The 19,342-nt window shown below is 39.1% G+C and overlaps 1 protein-coding gene across 1 annotated transcript in view; it reads right to left on the reverse strand.

Annotated features, from left to right (window-relative positions):
- LOC150085445 (adenosine 5'-monophosphoramidase HINT3-like) overlaps window positions 1-18,775 on the reverse strand; it is a 103,513-nt gene extending 84,738 nt beyond the window's left edge. Inside the window, exon 1 of the mRNA XM_090373253.1 lies at window positions 18,691-18,775. The gene's annotated coding sequence lies outside the window, so the exon portion shown is untranslated. The remainder of the gene's footprint in view (window positions 1-18,690) is intronic.
- Window positions 18,776-19,342: the final 567 nt, after the last annotated feature.

Consider the following 19,342-nt stretch of genomic DNA (forward strand, 5'->3'; position numbering starts at 1 on the left):
TCAGGGACACCACCAGATGGAAAATATGGACTGCCTCAACTAAGAAAATACCTGCTTGTACATATACTTCACGTCTTATCCAGCACTTTTGATTAAATATTATCTTGCTTAGTTTGGGATACTACGGTGTTCCACAATTTTCAGGTATGTAATTAAAGAAGTCTGTAAATACTGTTCCTTTCAGGTTAAGCATACATGTGGTTCCATGTAACCCCAGCATGTCCCTGCCCCGTAACCTGTGAATGTAATAATCACCCCCACCCTAGCTCACTGCTGTCCAGGGGTTGGCTCTAAAGCAGAACAATAAACAGATATTAATAATAATAATATTCAACATATACTTCCCTCCTGTCGTAACAAATAAAACAGTCCTGCCGGGTCACATTGTACAGCGGATCTGTAATAAAAGCTGCAGTGCCTCGCTGCAGTCATTAAAGATGAAAGTGGAAAAGACAGATATCAGCGACCTCTTGATCACAGGCCCTCGTACAGCGGGAGCATGATTATGGACATTACTCGAGCCTCATGGTCTTCGATGCAGAAAGTGTAGTATTTTCAACTGATGATCAGCAACGAGAACAACAAGTCCGGCCGGAAGAGGATGTTGCATGCCTGGGACCACAGATGTGACATCTACCGAAGGCACCATTGTTGTCGTTGCGATTTATATAGCGCATTGGTATGTAAAGCTATATTGCTCTCTGCGTATTGTATTGTTTGTTCAAGTGTGTATCCACTTTCCGATTTATTGACATGCGGGTTAAAAATCCAGAAAAGCTCACGAAGGGGCACCACAGTAGAAAATCACAAAACCTTCGACACCGAGCCGTAAAAATTCAGTTCTTCAGCTCCTTGAGCTGAGGACAATGCAACTGTACAGCTGTATGGCAATACGAGTATGTAAGCTTTTCATGTATGAACGTAACAGACTAATCGTTTGCAGTGGTTTTAGGAATATGGGAAATGATCGGTAGAATAGTGGAAGCATGTAATGTAGCCAGACGATTCACAGTTCACATTGTTTAACATTGATGGATTCATGACTGTGTGGAGGAAGTAGCAGTAAACAAATTGCGAGTATCCTTCTTTCCTTACTGAAACTGCGGTGGTGGTTTTCTCGCGTGGAGCAATTTTCATGTGTATGTTGGGGAGCCTCTCTCATTTTTCTGGATAGCTTTGACACCTGGAGGGTGTATCTGAACATTCGTGAATCAGGTTCATCTAATAATGCTGGGGCAATGCGTTCCAAGATTATAATGCCATATCCTCCATTCTGTTGCATGCAGAGCCCTCCAGATACGTGCATTATTTACCAGGGTCCGAACAGTTGCCGGACATGAATCCCATTAAAAATTTGTGGGATTTTCTGGGACAATGTTCTTCAATTTTATCTGCGAGGTCTCAAAAAATAGTAGACACTAAGTCTACTATTTTTTGACTTTCAAAAGGTCTAAAAAGATAACTAAAATTAATAATTATCACCTTCGCTAAGGTAAGAACTCCAAATAAACTAACAATATTAACTTATCAATGCAAAATATAAATAATTTATTCTTTAACTCTGATGTTATAATAATTTATGTTAAGTTTTAACGTTTTATGCTTTAAAGTTTTAAGCCTAAGGAGAAGTAATTCATTCTTAAAAGTAAAGGAATTACAGAAGTAAACAGGAGCAATACCAGGAATGTAGGTATAAGCAACTTTAATTTAATGTAGAAGGAAAGGAACAGACCGTAAACTTGTCTTTTGTAACAAATATTGAAAGAGAAAAAAAAAGTATATATATATTCATTTATTATTAATTTATTTTAAAGCATACAAATTGTGTAAACAAGAGATTGTAAGCATGTATGATCCACTCTCCTAGCCTTTATAGCTATGCCCGGATGATTTGTAACAAACATAAAATGAATTTTAAAAAAATTAAATTAAATTTTCTGTTTATATTCCGGCACGACAACCAAGTCAGTAGAGTTTACAATAAATCGTCAATACAAATATTTATCGTATTTAGTAGTCACGGGCTTGAATCCCAGTCCACTCAAGGAACGCGTGCTATGCACTCTAGCTCCTGACCACTCGGCTACGTCAGGCCTAAATAAGTTATGCATCTGAGAGAGGCCTCAGCAGCGAACAAAGCTGACTAATAAAATGGGCCTTCTTGAACAGAAATTTAATATCATCATCAGAAACACATTTGTGCACGCTTAATGGAACGGGGAAATACAGTTAGGAACGTTATCTAATATTTTAATAAGGCAGTGCACATTTACAAATGTATTACATTTGTAAATTACAAGTGTATTACAAATAAACTTTGTTATATGTAAGTGAACTTATTATATAGAGGGAGGCGATAAAACTTTACCTAGAGGCTACCATAAATAAGAGAAAGCCCTTCCATAAAAGCAAATCAGAGGATGCCATTGACTCACTTAATATGAGCAGTTGGCTCGACCATATAACTTGGTTCGCTGCTCAGCCAGAATCCACTACACCAATGGAATTCTCAACAAATCCGATTTCAGCAGACCCCTTAAATTCAGTTCACCTCACCAAATACCAGCTGATCGACGGAATAAATAACTTAGCACCTACAGCCGCATCCAGTGCCGACGGAATTCCTCAGTTTATGCTGAAATGGCTCAGTACATTTGTTGTTGATCCTATCCTGTTGTTACAAGATCCTTAATCAAATTTTTTTCCTCCTATGTGGCATGTCTATCTAGTAAGACCGCTGCCGAAAATACGCTCTGCTCTCAGCCCAGTCACTTCCGTCCAATTTTTTCTGCATCAAGCCTATTAAAGCTCTTTGAGAAATCTCTTCTGAGAACATTAACCATCCAAATTATGCCATAACAGTTACCGCAGATCCACTATGCTACCCGGTCAAGATCCACCGCTACAAATCTAGTCACCACCACTACCAAGATCCTCGAGGCATTTTAGAACCGTTTGGAAATCACCGTTACGTATATTGACGTCCAGGCAGCATTTGATTCCATATTCGTTCACGCGTTGGCAGGGCTACTACGTGAGTATTATTCCCTCATTGGTGGAGACGCGCTCTGGTTTATTGAGACAGTGCTTGAGAACAGGACCATTATTGTTCGCGATGGCAGTCTGCGCTACACCAGGACTATTACAGCTGGAGTCCCACAAGGTGGGGTTCTGTCCGGAATCTTGTTCTCAGCCGTTTTCGTGCCGTTCGTGACGGGCCGAACTGATATCATCACCTTTGCTGATGCATAACACTGTTTACTCCCATCAGCCCTGGAGACACTGCTGAATACATCAATGCCTTAATCCTTCAGAAAATCCGGAACTTTGAGGCCTTCCTCTCCGGTTTCGGGCTTCACATCAATCCCGAGAAGTCGAAACAGTTGACTTTCTCTCTCAAACAGAACCCAACAATAGTGCAACCCATTTTAAGAGGATCCGCGGTTTCTGCCGTCCCACAACATACAGATCTGGCGTTGTTTTTGATCAAAATCTCTCCTTTCTACCGCACATAGACCACCTGTAAATAAAGTTCTGTCGACTCCGCTGGATGATTAAACAACAACTTATGCGCGTCTATGACCAGGCTGTTGGGTGCAGATATATTAAGACGTGTTTAGCCGGTAATACTCTATGGCGCCGAAGTCTGGACTTCAACTGCTACAACCCATCTTAGACTGATTTTCGCGGGTGAATTCTGGCTACTGAAGTGGGCCATATGGAAATTTCAGCTTCCCCCTGCACCAAGGACCACCCAGATGGTGGCAGCTCTCAACATCAGACGTCTTCCTGCTATCATTCACGAGAGAAGACTCGTCTTTGCCATCAAAATGATGGTCGGCATTATTTCCGTACCAGATTTCTGGGCTAACTGCGGATGGAGAATCCCGGTCCCAAGCCTTAGGGATAATCCGATCCGTCAGGCCATTCCAAACTGGTTAAAATTATCTGATCGGTTCCTACCCGTGCAAATGCTATTGGACATACACTCCTTGGACAGCGACCTCTACAAGTTCGCAGTCGATAAGAAATATAGGCAAAAGTACTCGGTCGACGTCCTTCCCAGGACCACGTCACAGGACATTAGAACCTGCTCCCCAGGACCTGTCCATCACTGCCATGGATCCATCACTCCAGTATTCACACCTTTCTGGAGTCATAATGCTGGGTTTTTTTCATCTTTGTTTATTATGTTGTATAATTTCTTTTATACAACTCCCTTCATGGCTACAAGCCATGAAGGGAGTGGTGTACAGCAGTGTGCCTTCTGTATATAATAATGAGTTTTTCTTCTTTTTTTATATGAACTTATGCATTTATGTAACTATATAAATTTGTTATATGTGAGGTGGCTTTTTAAAACATAAGCCGATTTGCATACAACAGCTGAAGCAATTAGGTTACAAAATAATTCTCATTCTCATTCTTTATCACTAATAATGTAGAACTATAATTGAAAAAATGAAGTTTCGGTAGGTAAATATATTTGGTTGTTGTAGGATTTCAGGTGAGTGTCCAGTGGGCCACTTTTGGTAAGCAGAACTGGCGCTGTGGGATGAACCAAAAGCCAGTTACGGCGCCCGATAGACGAGGGCCATATTTTGCGCCGTATATAATGTCTGTAAATTGCGTGTCTTCTGTGGTCGATTTGCAGTTTGCTGGAAGAAAGACTCAAATTTCCGGGAGTGCAAACCATCTGCCCTCGCCTGAGACCGACTAACTCAGACACGTTGTGAAAAAAAACCTAAAAATTCCTCGCATCAGTGACGGAATTCGAACGCTAAGGTCTTTTCCACCCGGTGAAGCAAGTAGTCATCTTTTGCTGGATCCCAGGCCACACTGGAATATCAGGGAATGAAAAAGCAGACTATGCAGCCAAACATCCATCCAACATAGCATCGCCAGATGCTATGTTGGATGGATGTTCCATATATGGACTACAGATCCCATATAAGAAATACATGTAAGGAACAATGGACACTTCTATGGCAATCTCAACCGAATAACAAGCTCCGTGAAATAAAACCTGAACCACAGCTATGGGTTTGCAGTTTTTGTGTAAACAGAAAGGAAGAAGTCATCCTGGCTGGAGCACGAATCGGGCACAGTCAGCTCACCCATATTTTTCTTCTTACAGGAAACGATCCTCCACAGTGTATGCACTGCAACTCTGTTCTCACAATAAAGCACATACTCGTTGAATGTACCTTATACACTGATGCCCGAAAAGCTTCATTCAGTAATCTCCAAAATCTTCAAGAACCTTTGACACTCCAACAGCTCATAGGTAATGATGCAAATCTCCCGGAATTTTTCTGCTTCTTAAAACCGATATATCTGTATAATTGTTTCCAACTGTTTTTACAGACACCGTGTAATCCTCATCTCGTTTATAGGCGCAATATGGCCTAAGTAGCCCTTGCGCCAGAAATAACCATACCAATATCACCTGGTGAGGGTATAATCACCATCGTACTCACGGAGGGCTGTTAAACTAGATTAAATAACCTATTAGAATTGTTACCTACAAAGTGTCATTTTGCATTGGAAATAAGATGAGGGAAACAATTCAAAAGATTGCAAATAACAGTCACCCAATCTTGGATATTTCGTAACTCGTATTAAAATATTGTTTATGTATCTGAACACCGCAAACTTCTTTCTACGATTTCTGCCCCTCTTTCATTAAAATTCTCATGGAACCCAATTTGAAAACCTATAATCTACGACTCTGATAACTTTATCGAAATGGTGTGGAGTTAGTATTAGTAATGGCCGCATGGTGCAAGAAAGCATGTGGCTTATGCTGCACCAGCCAAAAAAAAAAATAAATAAAACAATAAAAAAATAAGTAATAATAAATAAATAAATAATAATTAATAAAAGAAAAGTAAATAAACCTATCATCCTATGCGCTTCCCTCACCCGAAGGTACTATCCAAATGATCTTTGAATTTCCCCAAACTGTCAGCCTCTACCACCCATGTAGGCAACTTATTCCAGTAATTTATAACTCGCTGGCTAAAATAAAACTTCCTGCAGTCCAATCTAAACATTTCCCCCCCGTAACTTGAATTTATGTCCCCTAGTTCTAGCATCATTTATAATCTTGAAAATTTCGTCCTCATTCATTTTACTGATGCCTCTCAGAGCCTTAAACACCTCAATCAAATCTCCTCTAAGGTGTCTAGTTTCCAAACTCTGCAACCCACATTTTAGAAGTCTTTCTTCATAAGGACGCCCTTTTGCCGATCTCACCAGGCGAGTTACCCGTCTTTGAACCCTTTCAAGAAGTTCGATGTCTTTCTTTAGGTGCGGTCTCCATACTTGAACGCAGTATTCCAAGTGTGGTCTAACAAAAGCCTTATATAATGGGATTATCACGTCCTTATCTCTACTTGCAAAAGGTCGATAGATCATCGATAGGACACCATGGGCTTTCCTTGCAACCTGTTTACAATGCTCCGAGAATTTCATGTCTGACCGTATCGTAACACCCAAGTCCCTTTCCTACAGTACTGGGTTTAGTTGAACTCCACCAAGTGAATAAGTTATTTTGGGATTACTGTTTCCCAGGTGTAATACCTTACACTTTGTTGGATTAAAGCATAGCTGCCATTTTTCTGACCATTCCTGAAATCCATCTAGGTCTCTCTGAAAAAGCTCAGCTTGACCGTGATCATTAACTACTCTACCAATTTTAACATCGGCTGCAAATTTAGACATCACGCCCTCTGTCCCTTCATCCATGTCGTTTATGAAAATTAAAAACAACACTGGTCCTAATACTGATCCTTGGGGAACCCCACTTCTTACATCAATCCAATCTGAGGAATAGCCATTTATCACAACCCTCTGCCTCCTGCCCTGAAGCCATCCTGCTATCCATCTAAGGATTTTCCCAGTGATTCCAACCTGTTCCAGCTTATAAAGCAACCGCTCATGTGAGACTAAATCAAAAGCTTTGCTGAAATCTAAATAAACAATGTCGAAATTATTCTCTAAATCCAGCTCGTGAGTGACCCTTTCAAAATAGCGAACCAGATTTGTTAAACATGATTTTCCCTTTACAAAACCATGCTGAGTATCCTTGAGAATTTCAATTCGATCCAAATGATCCTGAATTCCACCCTTGATCATTGCCTCCATGATTTTCCCTACCACTGAAGTCAGACTGATAGGTCGATAATTTTCCACTTCACTCTTAGAGCCACCCTTATGTATGGGAGATACATTGGCACTTTTCCAATCCAATGGAATCTCCCCAGAGTCTAGTGATGCTCGCATAATTAGCCTCAATGGTTCAATGCACTCACTTGCCGCCTCCATTAAGATCATAGGGTATATTCCATCAACTCCAGGAGCCTTACTGGCCCGTAGGCTCGAAAGTTTTTTCATTAAATAATCTTGCGAAATTTCAATATCATTAATTACATGTTTTTCAACTTGGCTCCCACAATTTCCCATTGCCACAAAAGGTTTTTCATTTGTAAATATCGATGCAAAATAACTGTTCAGTTCGTCTGCAACGGCAGCTGGTGTATTTAATACTATCCTCTTTCCCTTACGTAAAGGTCCGATCTTTCATTAGTTGACGTTATGAGCTGCTTAAAGAAAACTGGTGTTTATAAATCAAGGAGTTTTAACACTACAGCAAGGTTAAATTGATAGTCGTTGCCAAGTAATCTTTATTAGAAATTTCTAAAATATCCTGTGTAGCAGTAATAAAAAATGCGCATTGGTTATAAGAATTTTGCCATACAATTTTGCTATAGACGTCATACATGTAAATATATGACCTCTATAGCAAAATGTATACATGTAAATGTATGACTTCTATGGTAAAATTGTTTTTTTACTTGTTACCTGGTTGATCAAACCTTTCAAATAATTTGGTTGCAGCAAAACTTATTGGGCTTTTTCAGGTGAGATTAAGCCAACCTATGTGAAGCAGAGGGTTGGGATTTTTATTGGGATTTCCCCAGTTTTTTTTTTTTTTTTTTATCTTCTCCTTTTCTAAATTGTGTGGTCCTTATACTAGGAGGTTTATGAGGCTATTGCTAAAGACCTTCATTCCATATTCTCTCGAGGGTATATACCCATGGACGGGCTTATTAAGTTGATTCCTTATGCGGTTTAAGCCAATACTTCGTAAAGCTTATTATTACAATTGTTTTATCTTTTCTTGTAGTAGTTGCCGTTTCTCGTTATTATGACCTCTGACATTTAATGCTGATTAATTTAAGTCTTCTTGAATGTTAAACAACTATAAAATAAAAAAAGAGCACTATTCATCGTTCTCTGCTATCGGTGTAGTCCGCTCTTTGGTTCATTTGATGGAAACGACCTTCCAATAACCTTCCAGTACAAAGATAACAAATGTAAACTGCTTAAGCTTCGACGAAGATAACAAGGATCGCAAAATGCAAAGACGTTCTTCTCCTACAAGCGAAGTAAACTAATTACCTAAACCCGACATGTGGCTGTCGTTAAGCTAGATTGTAAGCGTCGCTGTAAGTCCTTGATGAAAAACCAAATTCGAATGCTAATTCAGGGCGTGTTCATTTAGCCTTAGACCATGTAGATACTCATTTATATGAAAATAAGCTGATAAAAATGTCAAGAGTTTCTGATTATTTATCATTTCATGAGGATTCACTTGTAAAATAAAATGTCTCCTCGGATGGTTTTCTTTATAGTTTATGCATTCACTACCCTAAACTAGACATTGGTCCACGAAGCTCGGAATGTATGCACCAGGACGTGAAGAATGCATCGAATTATGTCTATGAAGAAGTGTTGGTCCATACTTTTGCATGCAGAAATCAAGGATGGCTAAAGTGGACGAATCAAAAAAAAAAAAAAAATCATTTTGATATGTATCTGAATATTCAGTTGAAAAATCAACTTGCTAGAAAATATTGCTATAAAGGAATGTCCCAATTTAGTATTTCAGGAATGAAACCTTCCATCACACTAAAATAACGATCTAGAGAAAGCCATGACTGGAGTACACGGTTCGTAGGGGCATTCGAACCCGTACTCCAAGTTCTTCAATTCTTTTAGTCTCTCTCTCTCTCTCTCTCTCTCTCTCTCTCTCTCTCTCTCTCTCTCTCTTTCGAAGGAGGGAGAGATCGAAGTTGGATTTGTACGGGTACCCGTACAAGCTCAACTTCACCCTTCTTCTTTCGAAAGTGTATCTTCCGTCTGGAAAGTATTATTTCTTGATCATTCATTACAGAGATTTTTTTTTCTAGTATATGGTTTTATTTATTTATTATTATTTTTTGCTATATATATGTAATTTTATGATGATTTCAAACACGAAAGAGTCCTAAAACCTTTAATAATCTAATACTACGAATAGGTTATGAAGGTAAGGTACCTTGTCGTCGGACTGAAATTCTGTGTTATAATTTTCGGTTTGGAATAGAACCATGAACAGATGCTGACTAGTTGGCGCACGCGTTTCTTCTAGTCTAGAAAAAAAAGATGGAATTACAGATGCAAATTCAAACGGTGCCCAAGGAAGTACTTATCGAAATGGGCCTTGACAGAACTGAAAGTCTTTATGATAGGGTGTGGAGGTTGGTTGTTGTAGGGTTTTAGGCACACCAGCAACTTAGGCTTAACAGCGCTATACATGTCTGTAAACTGCATGCGTTCTGCGTTCGATTTTCTGGGGAAAAACTCGAGTTTCCAGGAGAAAAACCATTCTGCCCTCGTCTGAAACCGACTAACTCATTCACTTTGTGAAAAAGATCAGTAAAAATTCCTCGCTTTATTGACGAGGTTCGAACTCGGGCCTTTTACTCGGGCCTCCCCCCCCCCCACTCCCTGCCCTCGTATGCCCACGAGGGCAGGGAGTGGGGGGGAGAGAAAGAGAGAAATTTAATTAAATCAGAAATTAGGATTTTTTTAATGGTTATTTAGATTTTAAATTGCGCCGGAAGCGAAAGTGAAACCAGCCAAGTTTTCCGGATGTAGAGGAAGATAAACTTGTGATAAGCTTATGCCAAGAAAACATAGGCGCAGCAGATTCTCTTTTGCGGGAAATACGGTCACTCACCAACCCTCATATTGTCATATCCTTCTAAGAAATACTGTATTGTATTCTTGTTCGGTTTATACAAGCAAGATAAAGTGCTCGGGCTTGTCGCTACCTTTTGCTCCACTTTGCTCCACTTTGGGAGAATTATGTACCAACAATATGATAGTGGATAATCATAATCCGCCTTGGGAGAATTATGTACCAACAAGTATGATAGTGGATAATCATAATCCACCTTGGGAGAATTATGTACCCACAAGTATGATAGTGGATAATCATAATTTTCTGTTCTAGTTATAAGTATAAGTATCTTAGTCATCGTCAGCCTTGGGAAACATCAAACTTTACTTCAAAACGTCAATTTCTATAGGCCTAGAGGCGTGCAATGCGCAATTTGGACATTCAACATTCAGAAATCTTTATAATACGTGATTCGCATAGTGCGTCTTCCGAAATTTCCTTTAGGTACTTGTCCCCCCCTCTCAGTGATGGACTCATCAATTAGACTTCCGCTGGTATGATTATAATATTCTTACCTAACACTTCCAATTTATTTTTTAATAAGAAAAAAAAAGAAAGCATAAAAAAAGTAAATTTAAACATGTTTGCTCGTAATCTCCATATGTGATTTTTTTTTCATCTCGTAACTTGGGAGCATGGCATTCTTCCCTATTTATATGAATTCCATTTGGTGCCTAGATGCGATTTTCGTTTTTTTTTTTTTTTTCATATCGGTAAGAAAAAATTTAATTTACTGTTTCGATATTGTCTAAAATTTCAAAATTTTTTTTTATATCAAAAAAATAAATTATATATATATACACACACGAGAGAGTAGTTCAAATATGAATGAAATTTTTTTTTACTTTAAAAATATTATTGGCACTTAATATCAATAATACCAAAATTGTTACGTTTCGAGATGGTCTCCCTTTTTATCTGAACACTTCCTGCCATTTTTCTTCGAACATCCGAATGTCTTTTTCTAAGAATTTTTGTGCTTTTCAAACTAGAACTGCACAGCATCGATGACTTCCTCATTATTTTGAAATTCTTTACCGTTTCAGGACTCTTGTAACACACTACTCGACAAAATTAACAGAACAAATAGAAAACGTGGTATAACTCGTGCAGCTTGCGATGAAGCTGGACAAAATTTGGCATGGTGGTGTAATAAAATAGCGATGAAATGAAGATACACCGAGAAACTTCGAACAGGTATAAGAGACATTTATAGGGGTTATGTAAGAATTACCAAAAAAAGGTCGCATTACAGAAGTCGATACAAGATGCCCGAAAATATGGTCACGTCAGTATGATCCCCTCCAACGGCTGTGGCTAAACAGGTCTGACAGTGGTGAACCATGCTCGATATAAGGGTGTCTATAAGATTCTGTGATAAAAAAATCCAATTCTTCAACCAGCGCAAACCTTAGCTCACCAAGTGACCGAGAAGTTGACTTTTGGCGTGCAACGTCCCACACGTTTCAGATCGGTTTTAAGTAGCCAGCATGATCTGGTGATCATGCTGGCTACTTAAAATTAAATATCCGGTGACTGCCGTAGCCAGCATGATCTGGTGATCATGCTGGCTACGGCAGTCACCGGATATTTAATTTCAACATATTCCTCCACCACTTGAGTTGCTATCGTGCGTGAAAATAAAATCTGTACCTGCTGTACCCCTAAAAAGTCGCACATAGGGTTGGAGGATCTGTTCTCAGTACCTCTGCGCAGTTACGGTGCCCTTCGAAAAACATGAAGGAGGTGCTGCTGTTGATCATTATTCTGCCCCACACGAGAACACCGCCTCCACTGTAAGTGTCCCTTTCTCTGATGTTGGAGGAATGGTACTGCATTCCTCATTGTCTCCAGATGAAATAATGTCTAGAATCAGTTTGTAGGCTACAACGGGATTCGCAGGGAACAGAACTGTACCCCATTTATCAGAGCTCCAAGTCACATGCTCATGTCACCAGTTTCGACGAGCTCTGTGGGGTTTGGGGGGGGGGTTAATGGGACACAAACCACTAGCTTCCTTGCTTGGAGCCCACTTGAAAGTGGGCTCCAAGCAAGGAAGCTTTCTTAACACAGTCCAGTTGGAAATGTTTTCACCTGTGGCCGCAGGAACCTCAAGAGACAGTTGATGACAGGACATCGTAGGGTTCCGTCCTGCTGTCAGAACCAAGTAGTGGTCTGTTCTTGGACGACCTTGACCAGCTCTTCTTGTAATGGTTCCTGTCTCTTGAAGCTGCTTCCATAGTACTGAGATGACGTGCGTGATATTACGCCAACGTGCCACCTCCGCATGCGACTACCCGGCTTCAAGTTCATTCAATGGCTTTCCATCTCAATCGTCTACACGACGATGACTTTCCATCCTGAGTACTGGAAATGTAGCTATCCCACTGAGCAAGCAAAAAAGAAGGGGGGGGGGGGAATGAAGTGATGTGGTCTCAACCTGTGTTTTTATAGGAATGAATAATTTGCATAATCTGCGGCTCTGTAAGGTGGTAGATCGATTTCTATTGGATACTCTGAATTTGCATGCCAGGATGCCTATTGTATCAAATATTCGCCTTTGGTCACACTGTTCATAATAAAATATTCATGGAAAATATTTTGTTCTGTTAATTTTGTCGAGCAGAGCAGTTTGGTAAAAAATTATAATATTCTACAATACTGAGGTTTGATTTCAAGTAACGTTAGGTGATATTTTACAAAAATGCGAATTTTGTCTATCGAATAACTGAATATCTCTATATTAATGCTGTGTTTAAAAAAAAAACCCTTAGAAATAGCCACAAAAATCAATCAGTTTAAATGTAATGTCATGGACACTACTCCACATTTGAAGGGCGAAGTAGATCAATTTGTGGTAGAACAGCGATCTTAGCTACAGATGTTACTTATTACACTGCTCGTCATCGAAATGGTCCATCTACAAAGAATGGAGGGCTTTAATGGAAAATTTTCTCATGAATAACTGTGACTTATATGGTCATAAACGATTGTGTCAAACTTTTCGGCACAGTTCAACGTTCAATAACGTGTCTGTTACCGCCTTTACGTAAGAATCTGAAAGTGCTATAAATATGTGTGTAAACATTAGCAAGCAAGCAAAAATACAGGTGAGCGAATGACCGCTGAAGAGTATACAATGCATTTGACACGCATAAGGTGACATTGTGAACAGCTGACGAACATTTAAAATGGTCGATCCATTGGGTGTCAGATTCTGGATAGTCAACACGCCAAATCGCCATTCATGTGAATCGTGATGCCTAAACAATTGGACACTTTTGGCAACAGTGGATACCAGAAGGTGCTTGAATGCTTTGCCAAAGCTCTGGTGACTTCAGAAGAACGTCGGAATAAGATCGACGAATTCTCCGAGAGAACAGAACCGTCACAATTCGTCACATTTCCTACATCGTAACGCGATTCCTGTCTATGTCTCGGAGCATGACAAGCAAACTACTGCGAGAAGTGGGGGCTATATTCTTCCTGTCCGTTGTCCCATTTGACTCTTACCCCATTCAATCGTTGCCAGCGTCTTCTGGGGTACTAAACTATTACATTAGGGTCACCTGGAAAGTTACTTTCAACTATCCATGTGTATTGTGTCTGTATATTGCGTGTATTCTCTGGTCGATAAATCCCAGTTTTTCGGGGGGAAAACCTTGCCATCTACGTCTCAGACTAACTAACTCAGACACGGAGTGAAAAAAGCCCATAAAAGTTTCTCGCGTTATCGAAGAGATTTGAACCCGGCCCTTTTTCACCCGGTGTGGGGAGGACGGTGAATATAACACTGTTCTAACCCGCGCAGACCGTCTTCTGGGGTATAGGGAGACAGAGCTGGATAAGAGTGGTATTATGTCATCTTCAGTAACGAATCATGGTTCTGTTTGGGATCCAATGGTAGCCGTATGCAAGTCCGTTTAAAAACGGTTGGGGAGAAAGGTAATCTGGCCTGCATCAGGGAATGGCATACCGGGAGAACAACCGGAATCATGGTATGGAAGAGTCATCAGTTACAATAGTTGTTCACATCTGGTCGTCATTGATAGCACAATGATGGTAAGATATTACGTATGTTATTCATTCTAAGGCCAATTCTTCTATCTTTTCTATGCTCCATCCCAAACTATTTTTCAGCAGGACAATGCCCGTCCAGACAACTCTCATATCCCGAGAGTGCCTATGTGATACGGACATGCTTCCTTGACCTGAATATTCACAGATCTGTTGTCCATCGAATATTCTTTGGATATGATGGAATGTTTATGTAACTCCGCCTCTCAGCCTCTTGTCAGTGTTGCCGAACTCACAACACAAGTGCAAGAAGTAGGGCTCAATATTTACTAAGATTACTTTTCGACTCTGTACTATGACGTTTGGCCGCTATTCATGAAGGCCATACTTTATATTGATGCGTACCGTATTTTCGTAAATAAATAAAGACGAGTAGCGTGTTATTATTATTTCATTCGTCTCCTTATGGGTTTTCCCCATCCGCGACAGGTATGGGTAACAGGTGCGAGGGGTGGTTATGTCCGGTTACTATTATTGGTCGAAGAACTGATTATCCTACATGTGTTCGGGATCACGGCTTTCTGGAATTCCTTGCAGGTGCTCTCTGGGAGGTTCATTTCTGCTAGGTTATTATGCTGACTCCTTGGAACTATTATTATTATTAATAATAATCAGTTTGCTTTTACATTCAGCCCTGCACAACATGTTTGGCGAGGAGGGTGTACATAATAACACAAAGAGATGTAAATATACAGCTGTAATAATAACGAGTACACATTAACATTGTCAGTACATAACATGAAATCTTAAAATAACATTATAAAGCAGCTTCATGAAATCTGAACATAACATTTTAACCATAACCTTAACCTTAGAGGCATGCAGGAAACTTTAGAACTTTCTTAGCTTGACCATAAGTCAACAAAACATTTACTTGGCTGAGAGTTTATGAAGAAGCCTTTAAAGAGGCACAGTCAGAGCACTTCAAAACGTCTTTATTTGTGTAGCGGCTGGAAGTGATCTCCCTGTATATTGTACAATGGTCTTGATGTTTGATGGGTCGAAGGTGTAGGTCCACACATAGATAAAATTCTTATGTTGTGAGCAGGAGGTGACCTTTCATGTCATGAATAGTCATCAGTTTCTGATGACTATTCGGCGAATCTGAATCGGATAAATATTATCATTGCCTGCTTTCCTTCACCAATCTTGGGCTCTTTCCAGAAAGGTGGTTTCATATTCTCTGGTATTCACAGAGAATATGAAACTCGTGATTCTTGGATCGGAACTCTGATGTTTCCAGCGAATGCTCTTTAGTGTAGGGAACACTACATCGCAGTGGTGGTGGTGGTGTTAGAGAATCTTGAACGCCACTGAAGCTAAGATCATGAGGCATCAGCATATATTGTGTGTGATTGCGTGTATCTTCTGTCGTTGCTAGTTTGTTGGACAAAAAAACTCGAGTATCAGGGGTATAAAACCATATAAACCTCCCCTGGGACCGACTAACTTTCCAACTTGGGATAAAAAGCTGATAAAGGTCCCTTCCATCGAAACAGGATTTGAACATAGGTATTTTTCACATGAGAAATCTCACTATGATGCGTTGGTTATTACCATTATTATCGGCATAACTTCGGTATCCATTTATGCACTGGATCATGAGGAGCTAGCTGGGGTCATTAAAGGCTCGTTGTTGTTGTAGTTTTAGGAGTATCAGCGACTAAGGTCATATTGCCCCGTATATACTGTCTGTAAATTTTTGTGGTTATTGAAAATTACCTTTATTTTTATGCTGTGTAAACCTACACGTACGTGTATATCGGACATGCCATTCATGTCAATCAAGATTTTCAATAAGGTCAACGTTTCTATACATTTTCTATGCAGTACCTTAAAACAGCTTCTGTTCTTTAAATCTATGATTGTAGTCCCAATTAAAAAGCTTATTCCGGTGATTGTGATTTTTGTAACTGTATTGAAAACACAAAATGAATTGACATCTTGCTATTGAAAAAAGTAATATTGCGATATGAAACTTTTTTGCGAGATTATGGATTAAGTTGAAGTGTTATCGTTTTTTTAATTTTTTTTTTTTTTTTTTTTTTTTGATATTTTGGAGATTTCTTTCCATTTTGAAAGAAAATGAAAGACGAGAGAGAAAGACAAATATTCAGAAAATGGAATGGAGCGAGAGAGATGGAACCATTTAACTAAAATGAATGTCCTAAGAAAACAGAATTGGTATTAAATCCGGAATCGTCTTAGTCACAATGGAAATTGCGTGAAATAACATTTGTTCGTAATGCGTGTTCTTTCATCCCTTCAATTATAATCGCCTTACAGATCTCAGTATCCACAAAAGAGCCGAAGAAAAAGGCGCATACAATGCTAAGACGTGATTGCATCAATGCCATTGTGTACAGAAGTAAGCATAACGCTTCGAAGGGGCAATTGCCCTTTGTGACTAATGGCTGACAGGCTGTTTGCTTTACATAAGATGTTCTGCAGAGGATGGACCTTTACAGGGACAGCAACATACCAGGAGGCAGAAAGGAGCGAAATAGCGCACCGCTGTTGTATTTCAACCAATAACGAAACGTTGTGTGACTCATGCGCATTGTTAAACTTTTATCGTCAACAAAACTAAGGGTCGTAACAATCTTCGATAAAAGGTGCCATCTTGAAAGAGTCTAAAGATTTTATCCGCATTTAGATTTTCTTTTCGCGTGTCCAATAACAAACGATGATTTTGTAATCATTCCGTGCTTTCTTATCGCTTACATACTCACTTATATATGTATGTAAGATATTGTTTTAAGATATTGGAGCCCGAAATATGTTTGATTATCGTTTAAATAAATATCTCGGATTTTAATAAAGTTTGAGCAGTACTGTAAAGACCATCAACGAAAATCATCATAAAAGAAAATCATGGAATGGTAATCGTTTCAAGAGAAAAACACAAAACATCTGAGCCATTTACATTCCTTTATCAAAGGAGAAAGAACTTAAAGGATGCAAAAATAACATAGAATAATTGAACACGCAAAATACAAATGAAAATTTTAAAAATAAAGATTTTTCTTAAGAGTAGTGCATTACCTCACAAACACGCAATTAGTATCTAGTAGCACATCGTCTTCGAGTGTAGCAATTCAGTAAAAGTTGGGCTTTTTATAGTAGTTGTTAGCTTCCTCAACAATAAAAATTCGATTTAGAAAAACTAATTTTTCTGTAAGCCACGTTCTTGCTATTAACTCATCATCGAATAAACCTTTCACAAACATGTGACAAAAACCACCACGTATTTATGAAGTAGAACGTTAGTTACAGTAATTGCATGCACCCCCATGTACAAAAAGGCAAGTCAGTGGATCGTTGTTGACCCTCGCACGAAATTTTAACTCGGTTACATCTCTGTTACGGACATTATCGTGGACACAGGCTGACGAAGGGGTCGTGCCTTTAATCTGAATTGAAAAGCGCTAACGCAGTTTAATGTGGCGTTTATGATGTTCCATTAATGCAAATGTTCTCAAACGTTACGATACCTCAAGCCCATAAAATTATAAATGAATTTGTGCGAACCCCCATGAATAAAGCTAATGATTTTATTTGGGTTACAGTTGGGAAGAAATAAATGTATTACTTACTTTTGATTACAACGATTATGCTTTAATCGTTGTGGCGATTAAAGCATAATCGTAATCTGTAATCAAGGCAAATTAAAAAACTAATATCAAAATTTTTTACATCATAGATTTGACGAATAAATAAAAAAATTGTAAAATAAATATACTTGCAAGTTTCTAAATAAACTTCTTCAATAATAACTTAAATACTACAATACTGTAGGTAGTTTCACAAATCCCTTATACTTCTGCTAATAGAAGTAAGCAGGTGATAAACAGATTCAGAAGTCCTTGCTCAGCCATGTCTAAATAAACTTCTTCAATAATAACTTAAATACTACAATACTGTAGGTAGTTTCACAAATCCCTTATACTTCTGCTAATAGAAGTAAGCAGGTGATAAACAGATTCAGAAGTCCTTGCTCAGCCATGTCTAAAGCAAAATTTGAAAAAAAAAAAAAAAAATTGCAACCCCCCACTCTTTAAGTTACTCGCTATCCCCTTCCTCTCACAATTTGAAAACCCCTATCCCAATGAATATAAATTTAGGAAAACATAGACGAACCTGTATCCTAAACTGAAGAACTATTGAAGATGGAAACGTATTAAAAGTCATGGAAGAAAGGGATTCGTTGGAGTTTTTTTTTTTTTCCTCGGCCAAGTTCTGTCTATTTTACAATTGCGTCAGTGATTTAATGATGACATCTTCAAGGTCAGTCATCACGGACCATCATTTTAGACTGTACACGACGTTCATATTCTATGTTCAGTTTCTTTACTCTGGAAAGCATTTAGAATAATAAAGTTACCCAAATGAGAAATAAATTGATCTATTGTTTGTCACTGAGACTGGAAAAATTATCAGTGTACGAAGTGCAAATTGTAAGTTCTAATATTCTAATTTTTTCCATTGTATCCCCTCCTTCTCCAAAAAGAAACCAGATAGATGGTTCAGCTGTAACTCACCTGTAAGGATATTGTAGTTGGGCAATAGTGGCTGAGACATATTCACTTGAGCGCATGTGCGCACGCACATACACACACATACTCCATATCCGCGCCCACGTGCACCATGGGCGCGCGCACACATAGATCCCACACAAGGTGACCTTTATGTCTTTCTGCTCACCCCTCCGTCACCATCCACCTTGCACACCGCCAGAGGCGGGACAAACGGCAGAATCGACCTACTTTATTGATCTTCCTTCCGCTTCGGAAACGCGATAGGTCGGTGTGGAAGCACTTCATATTCGATCTACGCCTGTATTCTTTCAGTCGACGTTATCTGTGAAGTGCTATTGCCTTTCTCCCTCCGCTACTACGAACCCTGGCGTAATGCAGGTGATCATGCACGCGATCTCTCCTTCAGATTTTTTCAGTAGGAAAACCAGATGCTCTCTTTCTATAATAATAGCTCATTGACAACAATAATACCACCACATTTATTTATTTACCCATCTAACTGTAAATCCGGCTTTCCATTTATGAATATATCACTCTTTCTACCAATTTGTATCTTTCTATTTATTTGTGTGCCTATTTCGATTCCCTACCCATGTATGGCAATTATAGATAGAAAATTGAGTTCTGCGGACTCATTTCCTGAAATTCAAATACG

This window comes from Mastigoproctus giganteus, chromosome 5 (genome assembly GCF_048544385.1).
Source record: "Mastigoproctus giganteus isolate SK-2022 chromosome 5, ASM4854438v1, whole genome shotgun sequence".
NCBI lineage: Eukaryota > Metazoa > Arthropoda > Arachnida > Uropygi > Thelyphonidae > Mastigoproctus > Mastigoproctus giganteus.